Source organism: Anabrus simplex, chromosome 7 (genome assembly GCF_040414725.1).
Source record: "Anabrus simplex isolate iqAnaSimp1 chromosome 7, ASM4041472v1, whole genome shotgun sequence".
In the NCBI taxonomy this organism is placed as follows: Eukaryota; Metazoa; Arthropoda; class Insecta; order Orthoptera; family Tettigoniidae; genus Anabrus; species Anabrus simplex.
The window spans coordinates 86,528,001-86,543,283 of record NC_090271.1 but is presented as its reverse complement, the minus strand read 5'-3'; positions in this window follow the sequence as shown (position 1 = coordinate 86,543,283).

The window sequence follows — 15,283 nt, the reverse complement described above, 5'->3', positions numbered from 1 at the left end:
CTCTTCAGCTGACAGGAGAACATGAATTTCTTGAGGTGCAGAGAATATGAAGCTCTCTGGGAGCAAGGTCAGGAATGTACGATGGATGATCAAACACCTCCCAGCCGAACTCCTGCAGAACAGTTGTTGAGTGCCGAGCCGTATGTGGGCGAGCATTGTCATGGATCAGCATAACACCTGCACTGAACATTCCACGCCTCTTGTTTTGAATGCACTATAGCAATTTCCGTAGAAACGTTTTCACAGACTGAACCTGCCAGGCGGCGAGAAAAGGAATGGGAGCCACCATTTCGAACCACTGCCACTGCCGCTGCGTTACTAACACCACGCGGTACTTGTCCGGCCGTTATATGATTGCTACGTCATAGATCCGTCGTGCATGCTCACATTTCCCGGCTAAATACTTTACAAGAAAAGAAATAGGGAAAATTCCTTTCTGGATGGCGTACGTACGTGAGTTGAACTGTACAGTCATCATGCTTGGTGTTAGATCAAATATTGCATAAATATGTTTCAATGCTGATTGTGTTAAATAACTAGCATGGCGTGACTTGGTGAGGCTCATAGACCAATAACAATAACAAAACGGCAAACACGCGTGAATAATACAATAAAAAACCCACAAAGTGACAGGTGCTGTAACGGAGAAGTTACAAGTATTTCCTTCAATGCGTGTTAAGTATGTCTGTTTATTTTATCTTGTTCGAAACATCTAGAATTCTTAACATGACCTAAACCAGAATGCTTAAAAAGCAAACAAAACTTCGCACTGCTATTGCTAGCCTGGTGCAGCCCTTGAAAGGCAGATCCTCTGGTGGCATCTGACGTGTATGGAAAACTGCGTATTATCGTTCGTGGTGGATGATAGTGTTGTGTGTGCTATGTGACTTGCAGGGATGCTGGGGACAGCACAGAACATACAGCAGGCGCCAAGGGAATTGACCGTTTATGATTATAGTCCCTTCATTCAGCCGGGATTCGAACTCAGGGCCCGAGGACTGAAGGTTAAGACGTTGACCACTCAGCCATGGAAGCAGAATAATCGTTTCCGATTCACACTTTTACATGCTAACCTTCTCCTTCTTGGGTTCTTCCTATTTTTCTGGGCTCAGCACATCGAGTCGATTTGTCCAAGTTTAACGGTCGGATGCCCTTCCTAATTCTAACCCTACATGGAAGGACGTATTCACTGTGGTGTGTTGTGTGTAGGCTATAGTAGATGAAGAGATGTGCGTTATGACGAACAAAAATACCCAGTCGTCCGCCTCTGTGGTGTTGTGGTTAATGAGATTAGCTGCCACACCCGGAGGCCCGGGTTCGATTCCCGGCTCTGCCACGAAGTTTGAAAAGTGGTATAGGGGCTGGAACGTTGTCCACTCAGTCGCGGGAGGTCAACTGAGAAGAGAGGAGTTCGATTCCCTTCTCAGCCATCCTCGAAGTGGTTTTCTGTAGTTTCCCACTTCTCCTCCAGGCAAATGTCGGGATGAAAACTAACTTAAGGCCAAGGCCACTTCCTTCCCCGTTGCTTGCCCATTCCTTCCTATCTTCTCATCCCCCAGAAGGCTCCTGTTCAGCCTAGCAGGAGAGGCCACCTGGACGAGGTACTGGTTCTCCTCACCAGTTGTATCCCAACCAAACGTCTCATGCTCCAAGACACTATCCTTGAGGCGGTAGAAGTGGAATCCCTCGCTGAGTCCGGGGGAAAACCAACTCTGTAGGGTACATAGATTTATGAAGAAGAAATACCTAGTCTCCGAGCCTGATGAATTACTATTAAATTCCACAGCGAGTTCCTCTGATCCGAAAGTCACTGCGCTGACCATCAACGAACGAGCCTTACGTCTCGCTACATGTTAATAAATAAATGATGTTTTCCATTGCAAGCAATGTGGTCTTCAACATTTGTTAAGAACTGTACATTATGTCCCAGAAATTCTGCAGCGGTATGTATTGACTGTACACTAAGCCAGCTTGCACGCTACCTACCGCACACTGTCCTATTGTAGCGCGATCCTCTCTGTGACGATGACGTGATAAAGACTTGTTTACATTAGCCAACCCTCCATTTATTAAAGGGTGATTAATAGCGCACCAGTCTACGGTGAAAGGTATTGTCCACCAATAGGTCGCAGCCTACTTGTTGGGACTCCTGCTGATTTTACCGCTGATTCGCAACACTCTTCAGTTGGCTCACTGCTGGGAAGTGCTTTTCAATAAGATGAACCAAGCACTTTTGTTACAATTCACACGCCTTTCCTAGCATCATGGAGAACATATTAAAATATCTATATCCCTCTGCCGTACGAAATACAACCATCAACTAATGAATTCTAGACACTAAAACATTCGTAATAAAACAAAACCAGTCATGTAATGTTGAAGAAGATGAAATAACTGTTTACCTTTCAATCTCCTCAGCTAAATAAAAAATGGGGGATGTTAAAAGTTGATTAGAGTTATAGAGTTATAATAACAACGACCTTACACTTTGATCTAATTCAGTAGAAACTTTAGTGAAACAACTCAATGTTCTCAGACAACAAGCAGCAAAGATAGGGCTACACATTTCACTTGAGAAAATACAATAAATCACGAACATCTGTGAATGTTTTCTACAGTGCATCTGGAGCAAGGAACGAATAAGGAAACCAACAGGTTTAAGTACCTGGGAGAATGACTAGAACCCATTATCTCCGAAGGAGTAGTATTATCAACTCGAGAAGTGGCATATTAACTGACCAAGAACTCGTACAATAAGAAGTGTCTCTCCCGAAACATTAAATTAAAGCACTACCAGACAGTCATCCGCCCGGAAGCCTTATATGCTTTATAATGTCTATTATTCAGCAGGAAGGGACTCACGAAAAACTCGAAATCCAGGAGAAAAAATATTGAGGGAGGTATTAGGACCAGTCAAGTAGAAGAACGAATTCAAAACGTGACTATATCTATAAATACTGTGGAAATATCACGGACGTGGCCAGGAAGAGATGCATCATGCTAGGTTGACCAACCAGCTCCTCGTCTACTGGTAAAAGAGGAAGACTAAGTCACCATGGTTGATAGAAGTAAGCGAAGATCTGCAATAACTGGGAGTAGCAGAAAGAGACCTAAAAGACTGGACATCTCTCAAGAGGATTCTAAAACGAAAGAGGTCCCAGAAAAAACCACCAAGAAGGAAGGCAGGTACCCTCTGGGCAGAGGAGAGCAAGGAACAACACTGCCAAAGGATGCGGGATTACTTGCAAACATCAAAACCCACCTCAAACGCAAGAGTTGAATATCGTGGCCCTTAGTCGCTCTATACTAAACAACAACAACAACAACAGCAACAAAATATAATGTATGTCTACCCCTTAGTCCCGTTCCTTGATACGAGGTCGGGAATGAGTGAAATGAATTGGTTTGACATGCTTTACAGCCGGATTCCCTTTCTGACGCCGATCTCGCTTAATGAGGTACAGTAATTAAAATTAACTGAATTATGGTTAATGAAATTGTGTTAGTACGTGGAAGGAATCAGCTGTGGCCTATGAACTGGAACTTCCCCGCCATTTACCTGGAAGTTGAAATGGGAAATCACAGAAAACCATTCTCAGGACAGCATACGTTGGGTTCGAACCCATACGTCTCCCGAATGCAGATCACGGTTCCATAGTCGTAGGGCATTAACAAGACCATTCCCCTCAGTATAATAATAATCTTATTTTATGTAGGGGATGCCTGGCCGAGGTGGTAAAGGCGTACTCGGTTCGCCCGGAAGGACGTAGGTTCGAATCCCCGTCAGGAAGTCGTAAAATTTAAGAAACAAGATTTCCACTTCCGGAGGTGCATATGGCCCTGAGGTTCACTCAGCCTACACCAAAAATGAGTACCAGGTTAATTCATGAGGGCAAAGGCGGTCGGGCGAAAAGCTAACCATTCTACCCCATCGCGTGCCGAGGTTAACAATGGTGGAAGCCTTTACCTTCCACTCCTCCAAGGGCCTTCATGGCCTGTACGGAGATGACTTTGCTTTTTTATATTATGAAAGTGTCCGACTATATTTCTGACGTACAGTATTATGTAATTATTTTTTGGGATGAAAATTTTGAAAATTATACTATTTCTATTAACTTACTATATTAGTGTTTCTTTTCACGTTAGCTTACTGTCTTACATTTCTTCCAGTATTCTTCAGGATTTCTATGAAGGGGCGTTATTCTTGATTTACTAGTTGGATAAACAAGGAATTTCCGTGACGGGGTGAGACTTACGGAGGCACGCATAAAACCCGCAAAGCAAACATTTCTTTCTCTCTTTCTTGCCTTCAATGGTGTAGCTTTGCTAAATATATCAAAAGAGGGATAAGATGGTATCTGTATTCTATCCAAGAAGAGAAGTTATGCCCATGATAATATAAATATTTATTTATACACTTCCTTAATCCCCTTATAAATGTCGCTAGAATAAATCTTTCCGGTGTCTCCACGTTAAATCCTCGGAAAATGGGCCCATTACAGTTCCCTTGTCCCTTCATATTTCATCTGCTGGATGTTTGTCAAAGTTAATAGACTCAGCCCGTGGACCTCTCCGCAGCCTATAATGTGTAGCCCAGTACAGCACTGGCTATGTGAACGGCTGCCTAAACGTAACGTATACTACATAAAAAAACAAACTCTTTAAAGCACGTCGCGTATAAAGTAGTCTACGATACACTCACTCGATCTCCCAGTGCAGGTAAGCAAAGCGTTATTGAGCTGGGTATGTATTTGATTTATTATTTGGTTTCTTTGACGTAAGGGATAACATACCCTCAGAATTACTGACCGTCTAAGGAGAAACCAGCATGGGGAGGTAATTCCATTCAGTGCATAAGATCAATGCATAAAACCCGCAAAGCAAACATTTCTTTCTTGCCATCAGGAGGAGTGCCATCGATTTTAGACAGAATGTTATTATAGCTATTCCCAAGAAATCAGGTGCTGACAAATGTGAAAACTACCACACCATTCGTTTAGTTTCCCACGTTTGCAGAATTTTAATACGCATTATTTACAGAAGAATGGAAAGACAAATTGAAGGTGAATAGGGATGTATCACGCAAAACTTGTCCGCTAGGCAGCGTAATGGTATTACCCGGTATGCGCTTTCCGCTGCTCGATTGTTTTACATGAGACTTATATGGAGTATTCCTACATTTGCGATCATCGAAACGAAACTTTTGCTTTAAATGCATTAAAATGGAGTTACCATATTCTGCTAATGTTTTCAACAAGACGCGAAATGGTATAGGTGCAATGACGATTGCGGATTTGGAAGCGGAATTGAAGAAAAGGGGCGAAAAAATATCCGGAAAATGCAAGAGTTGATTGAAAGGTACCAGTAAGGAATAAATGCAGCAACTCCTTAGTTTAGCGTTTTTGTTAAGATTGAATTCTTAAAGTACAAATAGCATTTTGAAAACATTCGTAATACGGTATTTTTTCTTTTCTTTGCTGGTTATAGGCGTACATAGGGCACGACATTGATGTGACAGCAGTGCCTGGGGCTACATCCAGTACGACTGAACTTCATTTCCGTGTAGCGCACGAGTTTCAGGATATTGTTTCGGATCATAAGACAATAACCGGTATAAAAATTTCAAATTTGAAAGTAATGTTCAGGAAGTCTGAAAATGATGGTGCTCCAGTGTCAAATTATAGGTCACTGTGTGATTCAGGTTCCGTACCGCACACGGTGTTATGGCTGTTTTTCTACTTCTATATCTTCTTGCTCCTGGAGTTATTTCCAAGGTACCGGTGCCATACCATGTCAATATCGAAGGTACAGCGTTCTCCTTAAGTTTTCGTCTTTCTCCTAAAATTATTGAAATAGATCATATTAACTTTTCAGAATGTACTACCTTATTATAAAATTATTTCTTAATTAGTACTAATTAGCTTACTTACCAGTTTCAGTAATGACATAATCTTCAACTGTAAAATGTTTCGTGCAGACTTTGATATTAGGAGTCATATTTTTAATTCGTAGGTCCTGCCTACGAATCGCATGCAACCACTTTTTACGGAAAGCATCTTGCTTAGGAAATTGATGGTATGAATACGGTCGACCTTGATTTTGGGACATTGGGACACAGCAATAGTCAGGCATCACAATTTTCTTGTCATCTTTGTTGTCGTAACGATATATTAAATCTTTAATTTCAGCATTTAACTAGGTAACTTCCATTAAAAACACATACAAACAAATGACGATCGACAAGCGCATACCGGGTACTACACGTGAGACATCTATCGGTAGTGTTTCAGTACATCCCTATTGGGAGAAGATCAGTTTAGTTTCGGAAGAAATGTAGGAACACGTGAAGCAATCATGACTGATCTTAGAGGATTGAATTAAGAAAGACAATCCTACGTATATGGCATTAGTAGATCTAGAAAATGCATTCGATGATATTGATTGGACCAAGATATTTCAGGTTCTGAAGGTGATCGGGATCAGATACCGAGAAAGAATAATGATCTACAATCTGTACAAATGCCAATCAGCAGTGATAAGAATCGAAGGCTATGAAAAAGATGCAGCAATTCAGAAAGGAGTGAGGCAAGATTTCCGTTTTTCCCTTCTGCTTTTCAACCTATATAGAATACGCAGTAAAGGAAATCAATTTGGGAAGGGACTCACAATCCAAGGAGAGGTTTTTTTTTTTTTTTTTGCTATTTGTTTTACGTCGCACCGACCCAGATATTTCTTATGGCGACGATGGAACAGGAAAGGGCTAGGACTGGGAAGGAGGCGCCCTTGGCCTTAATTAAGGTACAGGCCCAGCATTTGCCTGGTGTAAAAATAGGAAACCATGGGAAACCATCTTCAGGGCTGCCGACAGTGGGGTTCGAACCCACTATCTCCCGTATACTAGATACTGGCCGCACTTAAGCGACTGCAGCTATCGAGCTCGGTAAGAGAAGAAATCAAAACCCTGAGATTTGCTGATGATAATGATATTTAATATGAGACTGCAGAAGATCTGGAGAAATTGCTGAATGATATTGACGGTGTCTTGGGTAATGAGTACAAGATGAAAATAAATAAGTCTAAAATAAAAGTAATGGAGTGCAGTCGAACGAAGTCAGGTGATGCAGGAAATATTAGATTAGGAAGTGAAGTCTTAAAGGAAGTAGATGAATATCGTTACTTACATAGTAAAATAATGATGGCAGAAGTAAGGAGGATATGAAACGCAGACTAGCACAGGCAAGGAAGATCTTTCTTAACAAAGGAAATTTTCTCACTTCAGACAGTGATACGGGAATTAGAAAGACGTTTTTTAAGACTTTCGTCTTGAGCGTGGTATTGTATGGAAGTGAAACATTGGCGATAACGAGCTCAGAAAGAAAGAGTATGGAAGCTTTCTTCTACAGGAGAAAGCTGAATGTACGTAGAAAGTAAAGAAAACTCGTGTCCTCATCCCGAGGTGGTGCAGCTCTTTTCAGGCACTCCCGAAATGAAGGCGAGCTGCATGTACCATTTTACCCACATACCAGCCCTCCTGACAATCTTAAATTTCTGGCAGTACCGGGAATCGAACGCGAGCCCCCGAAAATGGCAACTAACAATACTAATAGTTACGCTACGGAGGAGGACAATGCTGAAGGTGAGATGCATAGATCGAATTGCAAACGAAGAGATACTGAATCGAATTGGTGAAAGGAGAAAGATCTGGTGAAATTTGACCAGAAGAAAAGACAGAATGATAGAGCACACCCAGGACTTGTTCAGTTGGTTTTCGAGGGACGTGTAGACGGTAAAAACGGCAGGGACAGACAAAGGTATGGACATGGCAAGTAGATTAGAGTAGATGTGCTTTTTTTTGCTATTTGCTTTACGTCGTACCGACACAGATAGGTCTTATGGGCGACAATGGGATAGGAAAGGGCAAGGAGTGGGAAGGAAGCGTCCGTGGCCTTAATTAAGGTACAGCCCCAGCATTTGCCTGGTGTGAAAATGGGAAACCACGGAAAACCATCTTCAGGGCTGCCGACAGTGGGATTCGAACCCACTATCTCCCAGAGGCAAGGTCACAGCTGCGCGCTCCTAACCGCACGGCCAACTCGCTCTGTAAAATAGATGTAGGATGTAGTAATTAGGTAGACATGAAAAGGTTAGTAAGGATAGGGAGGCATGGAGGGCTGCATTAAACCAGTCTATGGACTGATGACCCAAACAACAACATGGATTTTAGTGCCGGGAATGTCCGAGGACATGTTCAGTGTTGTAACCAAGGTTGAAGTTTACAGAACACAACTTTTATTGCTTTACTTTATGATATTTACACAAATAACTGAAATTTATTTTGAAGCAAAAAGGAATATTGAATCTTGAGAAAAGTCTGTCTTTATACAATATGTACAGGTTTGCAGTCTTTATATACACTTCTATCTTGAAAAGATAGTCTTTGTGAATTGACACGTTGATAGTCGAGAACTATCTGGCACACTAACATAAATGTTCATGAGAGTCCTTGTTTGTTGAAGTGCCTGACTTCCTAAAAAGCAAGTTCAATTGATTGAAGAAATTCCACCTAGCGAAACTAAGGGAGCTTGCATAATTTAGGGAATGAAAATGGCTTGTAAAAGAATTACGGAACATAGGCAGTGGAAAACAGGTAAGGGAGCGGTGACCAGAGGTGAAACCTCGTACTGCCAGAAATTCAGTCCACCTGGTCGAAGCACATTTTCAAGAGGAGTAGCCTCCGTGCTCGACGTAGGGTGTATTCTGGAGCTGGACACCGGGGCAAGTGGGCAAGTGAGCAGGCAGGGAGCTCCTATTTATAGTACACTCGATGGTCAGGCACGCGCACTGAGGGCTGCGCGTCGAAGCTAGCAGAATGATACACAGGCGCGCGTGCAGCTGGCTGGTGGAGCGAGAAAGGGAGCGCCGGACATACAACACCCTCCCCTCCTAAATGCGCCGGTACGGCGTGAAACGGCGGCGGCGCTGGCGGCATCAATACCGGGCCAGTAGCAGTGTTGACGGGCGAGTTGCTTTGTTCTGGATATACCCCAATGGCTTTGGTGTAATAACTCGAGAACTTGTTTCTGTAGGCTAAGTGGGATAACCACTCGGAAGATGGTGCCTGCTTCTAGTAGTACAACTCCGGCACGAGTCGTGAGACGATGCTGCATACGATGATAAGGTGCCAGGTGGGCAGGAAGTGTGCTCTGAAGAGGCCAACCGTTGCGGATGTAAGTACGTACAGTAGCAAGTGTACTGTCCTTATCCGTAGCTTTAGCTATGCAGGTAGCATCAATAGGAAAACTGGATACAGTATCTTCAAGTTCTATGTCCAACTGAAGACATTCAGATTCTTGAGAATCGAAGGCAGTATCAGGACCAACGGGTAAGCGGGAGAGGGCATCAGCATTACAATGCTGGGATGTGGCTCGATATACAATCTGATAGGAATAATCAGAAAGGAACATGGACCATCTTTGAAGTTTTCTGAGGGAATTCTCTGGGATCTTATTACCAGGATGGAATAAGTGTACGAGAGGCTTATGATCGGTAATGATCAGGAAATGGTTGCCATAAAGATATTCATTGAAACGGCGAATACCAAAGATGATGGCTAAAGCTTCTTTCTCGATCTGTGAGTATCGACGTTGATGGTCATTAAGTGTTTTCGAAGCGAAGGCGATGGGGCGTTCGTGTCCATGACGATCCTTCTGGGATAGAACTGCACCGACACCATAGTCTGAAGCGTCAGTAGCTAGCGTGATGATCTTGTCGGGCTGAAAATGAGTGAGTTGTATAGCTTGAATTAAGGCATTGTTGATTGTTTTCCATGCCTGTTGGCATTGCGGAGTCCACTGAAACTTAACACCTTTTTTACGTAGAGCATTTAATGGAGCTGCCACTGTAGCGAAGCGTGGAATGAACTTATTATAATAGTTCGCTTTGCCTATGAAGGACTGAAGCTGCTTGAGGTTCTGAGGTGCTGGCATGTTTACTATCGCGGAGACATTCTGCATACTAGGACGAATTCCATTCTTATCAAGTATATGTCCGAGGTAGTGAACTTGAGGCTGAAAGAAGGTACATTTAGCGAGATTCGCTCGTAGGCCATTGTCTTTCAATTTCTGGAGAAGAAGGCGGAGATTGGTTAGATGTTCCTGATGATCTTTTCCAGTAACAATAATATCATCCAGGTAGTTAGCACAACCGGGAATTGAGGCGGTGAGTTGAGCCAAATAGCGCTGAAAAATAGCCGCTGAGGATGAAACACCGAATGGGAGCCGCTGGAGCTGGAGCAGTCCTAGAGGAGTGTTGAGTGTGAGAAATTTCTTAGAATCTTCGTCTAAAAGTAGCTGGAGATATGCTTCTTTAAGATCAACTCGAGAGAAGAATTGTCCACCAGAGAGACGACGGAATAAGTCTGCTGGACGTGGAATAGGAAAGATATCGGTTTCGAGTTGTGCGTTGACTGTAGATCGAAAATCGCCACAAAGTCGAACATTACCATCAGGTTTCTTGATTACCACGAGTGGAGTAGCCCATTGACTAGAAGTAACTGGTACGACAATTCCAGTTTGTATCCATCTTTCTAATTCTTTCGTGACCTGGTCTTGAAGTGCTAGGGGTACTGTACGTGCTTTGAGGAAGCGAGGCTTAGCTCCGGATTTCAGCTGTATGTGAGCTGTATAGTCTTTTGCTGTTCCGAGCTGAGAGTCGAAGACTTCAGGAAACTGCGCTAGGAGAGCGGTAACGTCAGAAGTAGGATGCAATGTAGATACGACGTGAATGTTGTCATGTATCTGGAAACCAAATAAGTTAAATAGATCCATGCCCATAATGTTTGATGCAGTGTAGTTGTTAACTACGAGAAGAGGAATGGCCTTCTGAATTCCTTTATAACTAGCCTGAAGCTTAATTTGACCTTTGATGTCAATTTTCTTCTTGTTAAATGTCACGAGCTGGATGTCAGCTGGAGAGCATGAAGGTGAACCTAAGTCGTGGTAGGTAGTCAGGTTAATAATAGAGACAGGTGATCCAGTGTCTAATTGAAAATCGACAGATCTATCAGAGAATGAGAGAGGAATGATGATTTTGTGAGAATCCTTTGTGGGAAGAATAAGATTGATCTGATCAACTTCCATGTCTTGGCGGGGCTGTATATGCTTCCGGCGCGCTGCAGTAGTCTTAGCAGGGCGGAGCGAACTTTGACAGACAGTCTGAATGTGTCCAAGTTTATTACATCGTTGACAAGTAGCTTTGAAAAAACGACAGTCACGACGTTCATGATGCTTGAAACAACCTCGGCAGGAAGGCAGGAGTTTCGAGGTGCTTTTAGAATTGGGCTTCCGTGTAGCATTACGAGAGGGAACCTGGCGAGAATGCTTGGTGGAGAGCGCCTTATCCGTACGGTGCACTGTAGCAGAGGACTTGCGGGCCTGAGGCGAGACTTGTGCAACTTCGTGTGGAGAAGCTATGGCTGCGGCAGTCTTGGTAGTAAGCTCATAAACCGTAGCAATACGCTGGACGTCTTCTAAAGAAGGGTTACTCTGCTTGACAGCGTCAAAACGTATTTTGTCTTCAGGAGTATGTAAAATTATCATGTCCCGAATGAGAGAATCAGTGTAGGATGAACCACAACCGTCCTTGGAGCAGATGAACTGGCAGGGTTTAGCTAGACCACGCAATTCAGTTATCCATTCATTATGTGTCTGATGGGGTTGCTTTCTGCTCTGAAAAAATTTATAGCGAGCAGCCACTATGTGAGGAGCTTTGGCATAGTGTTCCGTGAGACGGGCTAAGAGCTGCGTGAAGGGTACCTCAGATAAGTGTTCTTCCGGACTTAATTTACGTAGTAATTCACACGTAGCATTGCCAACCGAACTAAGAAATAGTGCGCGGCGGCGTTGATCATCTGTGACAGAATGGCAGATGAAATGCTGTTGCAAGCGGGCTAAATAAACTGACCATTCTTCCTTAGCCGGGTCAAAAGCAGAGAACGGAGGAATAGCTGATGGCTGTGTAGATACAGAAATAGCTTGAATAGCCTGAAGTAATGCTGCCTGTTGTTGTTGCATAAACTGTTGTTGTTGTTGCTGTAAGGCTTGGAAAACCGTAGCGAGTTGTTCCGCAGTAGCCATTGCGAGATGCGTGCAAGAAATAGTAAGGTAAGCTGTGTGTCAGAACTGGTTGGAGTGTCGTTGTTGTTTAGCACGTCGCCGTAGAGTTGACAACTGGGCCCGTTGAATCGTAGTGTTGGTTTCGTGTGTACCTCGTCACTATAGAGTTGGCAACTGGGACCGAAGAATTGTAGTTTGTAGCTTGTTTACCTCGTCGCCATAGAGTTGTGTTGTAACCAAGGTTGAAGTTTACAGAACACAACTTTTATTGCTTCACTTTATGATATTTACACAAATAACTGAAATTTATTTTGAAGCAAAAAGGAATATTGAATCTTGAGAAAAGTCTGTCTTTATACAATATGTACAGGTTTGCAGTCTTTATATACACTTCTATCTTGAAAAGATAGTCTTTGTGAATTGACACGTTGATAGTCGAGAACTATCTGGCACACTAACATAAATGTTCATGAGAGTCCTTGTTTGTTGAAGTGCCTGACTTCCTAAAAAGCAAGTTCAATTGATTGAAGAAATTCCACCTAGCGAAACTAAGGGAGCTTGCATAATTTAGGGAATGAAAATGGCTTGTAAAAGAATTACCGAACATAGGCAGTGGAAAACAGGTAAGGGAGCGGTGACCAGAGGTGAAACCTCGTACTGCCAGAAATTCAGTCCACCTGGTCGAAGCACATTTTCAAGAGGAGTAGCCTCCGTGCTCGACGTAGGGTGTATTCTGGAGCTGGACACCGGGGCAAGTGGGCAAGTGAGCAGGCAGGGAGCTCCTATTTATAGTACACTCGATGGTCAGGCACGCGCACTGAGGGCTGCGCGTCGAAGCTAGCAGAATGATACACAGGCGCGCGTGCAGCTGGCTGGTGGAGCGAGAAAGGGAGCGCCGGACATACAACATTCAGCTCTTTCTATCTGACGCTCATGGGTGACATGCGCATCTGAGATGATGATAATGAGGCGGGGAGCGAGTGAAACCCGGTATCGGCACACAACCTACTCCTGTAGAATAACACCAAGAGGTCCGATCAAGGCTTAACGTGTCCACCCGACGGGCAAATCTACATCAGCAGCGTTATACGCTCCCACTCCATGTGGATCGACGCTTCTGTCACGCAATCTAGAGATTAGAAACTGTATATATGCCATCACCTCCTCTACACTGCCGGCCAACATTTTCCCACCACACCACCAGTAGGTCTCGTAACGGATAACCACGGTGTCTTCCGACTCGTTGGCTGAATGGTCAGCGTTCTGGCCTTCGGTTCAGAGGGTCCCGGGTTCGATTCCTGGCCAGGTCAGGGATTGGCTAATTCCATCGGGGGCTGGGTCTTTGTGCTGTCCCCAACAACCCCGCAAATCGCACACGACACATAACACTATCCTCCACCGCAATAACACTCATTTACCTACACGTAGCAGATGCCGCCCACCCTCATCGGATGGTCTGCCTTACAAGGGCTGCACTCGGCTACAAATAGCCACACGAAATTTAAAAACATATCACGGTGTCGGAACATTAAAGTTTTAATTTTCATAGCCTCGAGGTGGGCTTCGTTTGAGGGTGAGTGAAAGAAAAATCAGCATTTGACCGAACAGAGGACGAATTCAAACGTCCTTAATTGTCACTGACCTCAGGTGGAATCAAGGCCGCTCTCTGAGGTCAGAAGGCTAACAACTAACAACAGCATCACTGTAGTCCAGGTGCCCTAGACCTGCCAAACATAATATTTATTTACTTAATTTATGTAGTTAACAGTGACGAAATGAGGGTTCGTGGCCCTCTATTACACTTAACTACGTATGCTGGTGGTGATGGTGCAGGATATTATTGTTTTAGTGAAAAGTACAACTGAGGCCCGGCTTATTTGCCGAATGGTTAGGGCAGTGGCCTTAGGTTCAGAGGGACCTGAGTTTGATTGCCGACCTGTTCGAAAACCTTAAATTGCGTCTGGTTAATTCCTCTAGCTTGGAGAATTAGTGTTTGCGTTCATTTTAATACACTTCTTCATTTACATACAATACAACACACTACAAACCACCACAGAAAGATGCCATAAGTACCTTCATCCCTTCCCAGAGGGTTGATGCCAGGAAATGCGTTCGGCCGTTATATAAAGTGCGGCCCCCCCCCCCAAGCAATTGAGAGAAGTCCAATAATAATAATCATAATAATAAAATATGATAATGATGACGAAGTGATATAAATAGGTACAACTCCTCTCTTGACACTAATCGTCAATCCTTCAAATCTTGGCGGATGCAAACTGAATGGCAGTGCGGATAATTTTGCTGCTAATTTTTTAAGTAATGAAGTTTATTACTTTTTACTCAGATATAACTTATTCTTATTTTTGTTTTTGTGGTTAAGCAACCCTTGACAGTGGCATGGGAGAATGGTGATATATAAGGAACCATGAGGCCATATCCCGGCGAGTTGGCCGTGCGGTTAAGGACGCGCAGCTGTGAGCTTGCATCCGGGAGATATCAATCAATCAGTCACTACTGATCTGCAGTTAGGGCAGTCGCCCAGGTGGCAGACTCCCTATCTGTTGTTTTCCTAGCCTTTTCTTAAATGATTGCAAAGAAATTGGAAATTTATTGAACATCTCCCTTGGTATGTTATTTCAATCTCTAACTACGCTTCCTATAAACGAACATTGGTCCCAATTTGTCTTCTTGAATTCCAACTTTATCTTCATATTGTGATCTTTCCTACTTTTAAAGACACTCTCCAAACTTATTCGTCTACTGATGTCCTCCCACGCCATCACTCCACTGACAGCTCGGAACATACCACTTAGTCGAGCAGCATGTCTCCTTTCTCCCAAGTCTTCCCAGCCCAAACTTTGCAACATTTTTGTAACGCTACTCTTTTGTCGGAAATCGCCCAGAACAAATCGAACTGCTTTTCTTTGGATTTTTTCCAGTTCCTGAATCAAGTAATCCTGGTAAGGGTCCCGTACACTGGAACCATACTCTAGTTGGGGTCTCACCAGAGACAAATATGCTCTCTCCTTTACATCCTTACTACATCCCCTAAATACTCTCATAACCATGTGCAGAGATCTGTACCCTTTATTTACAATTCCATTAATGTGATTACCCCAATGAAGATCTTTCCTTATATTAATACCTAGGTATTTACAATGATCCCCAAA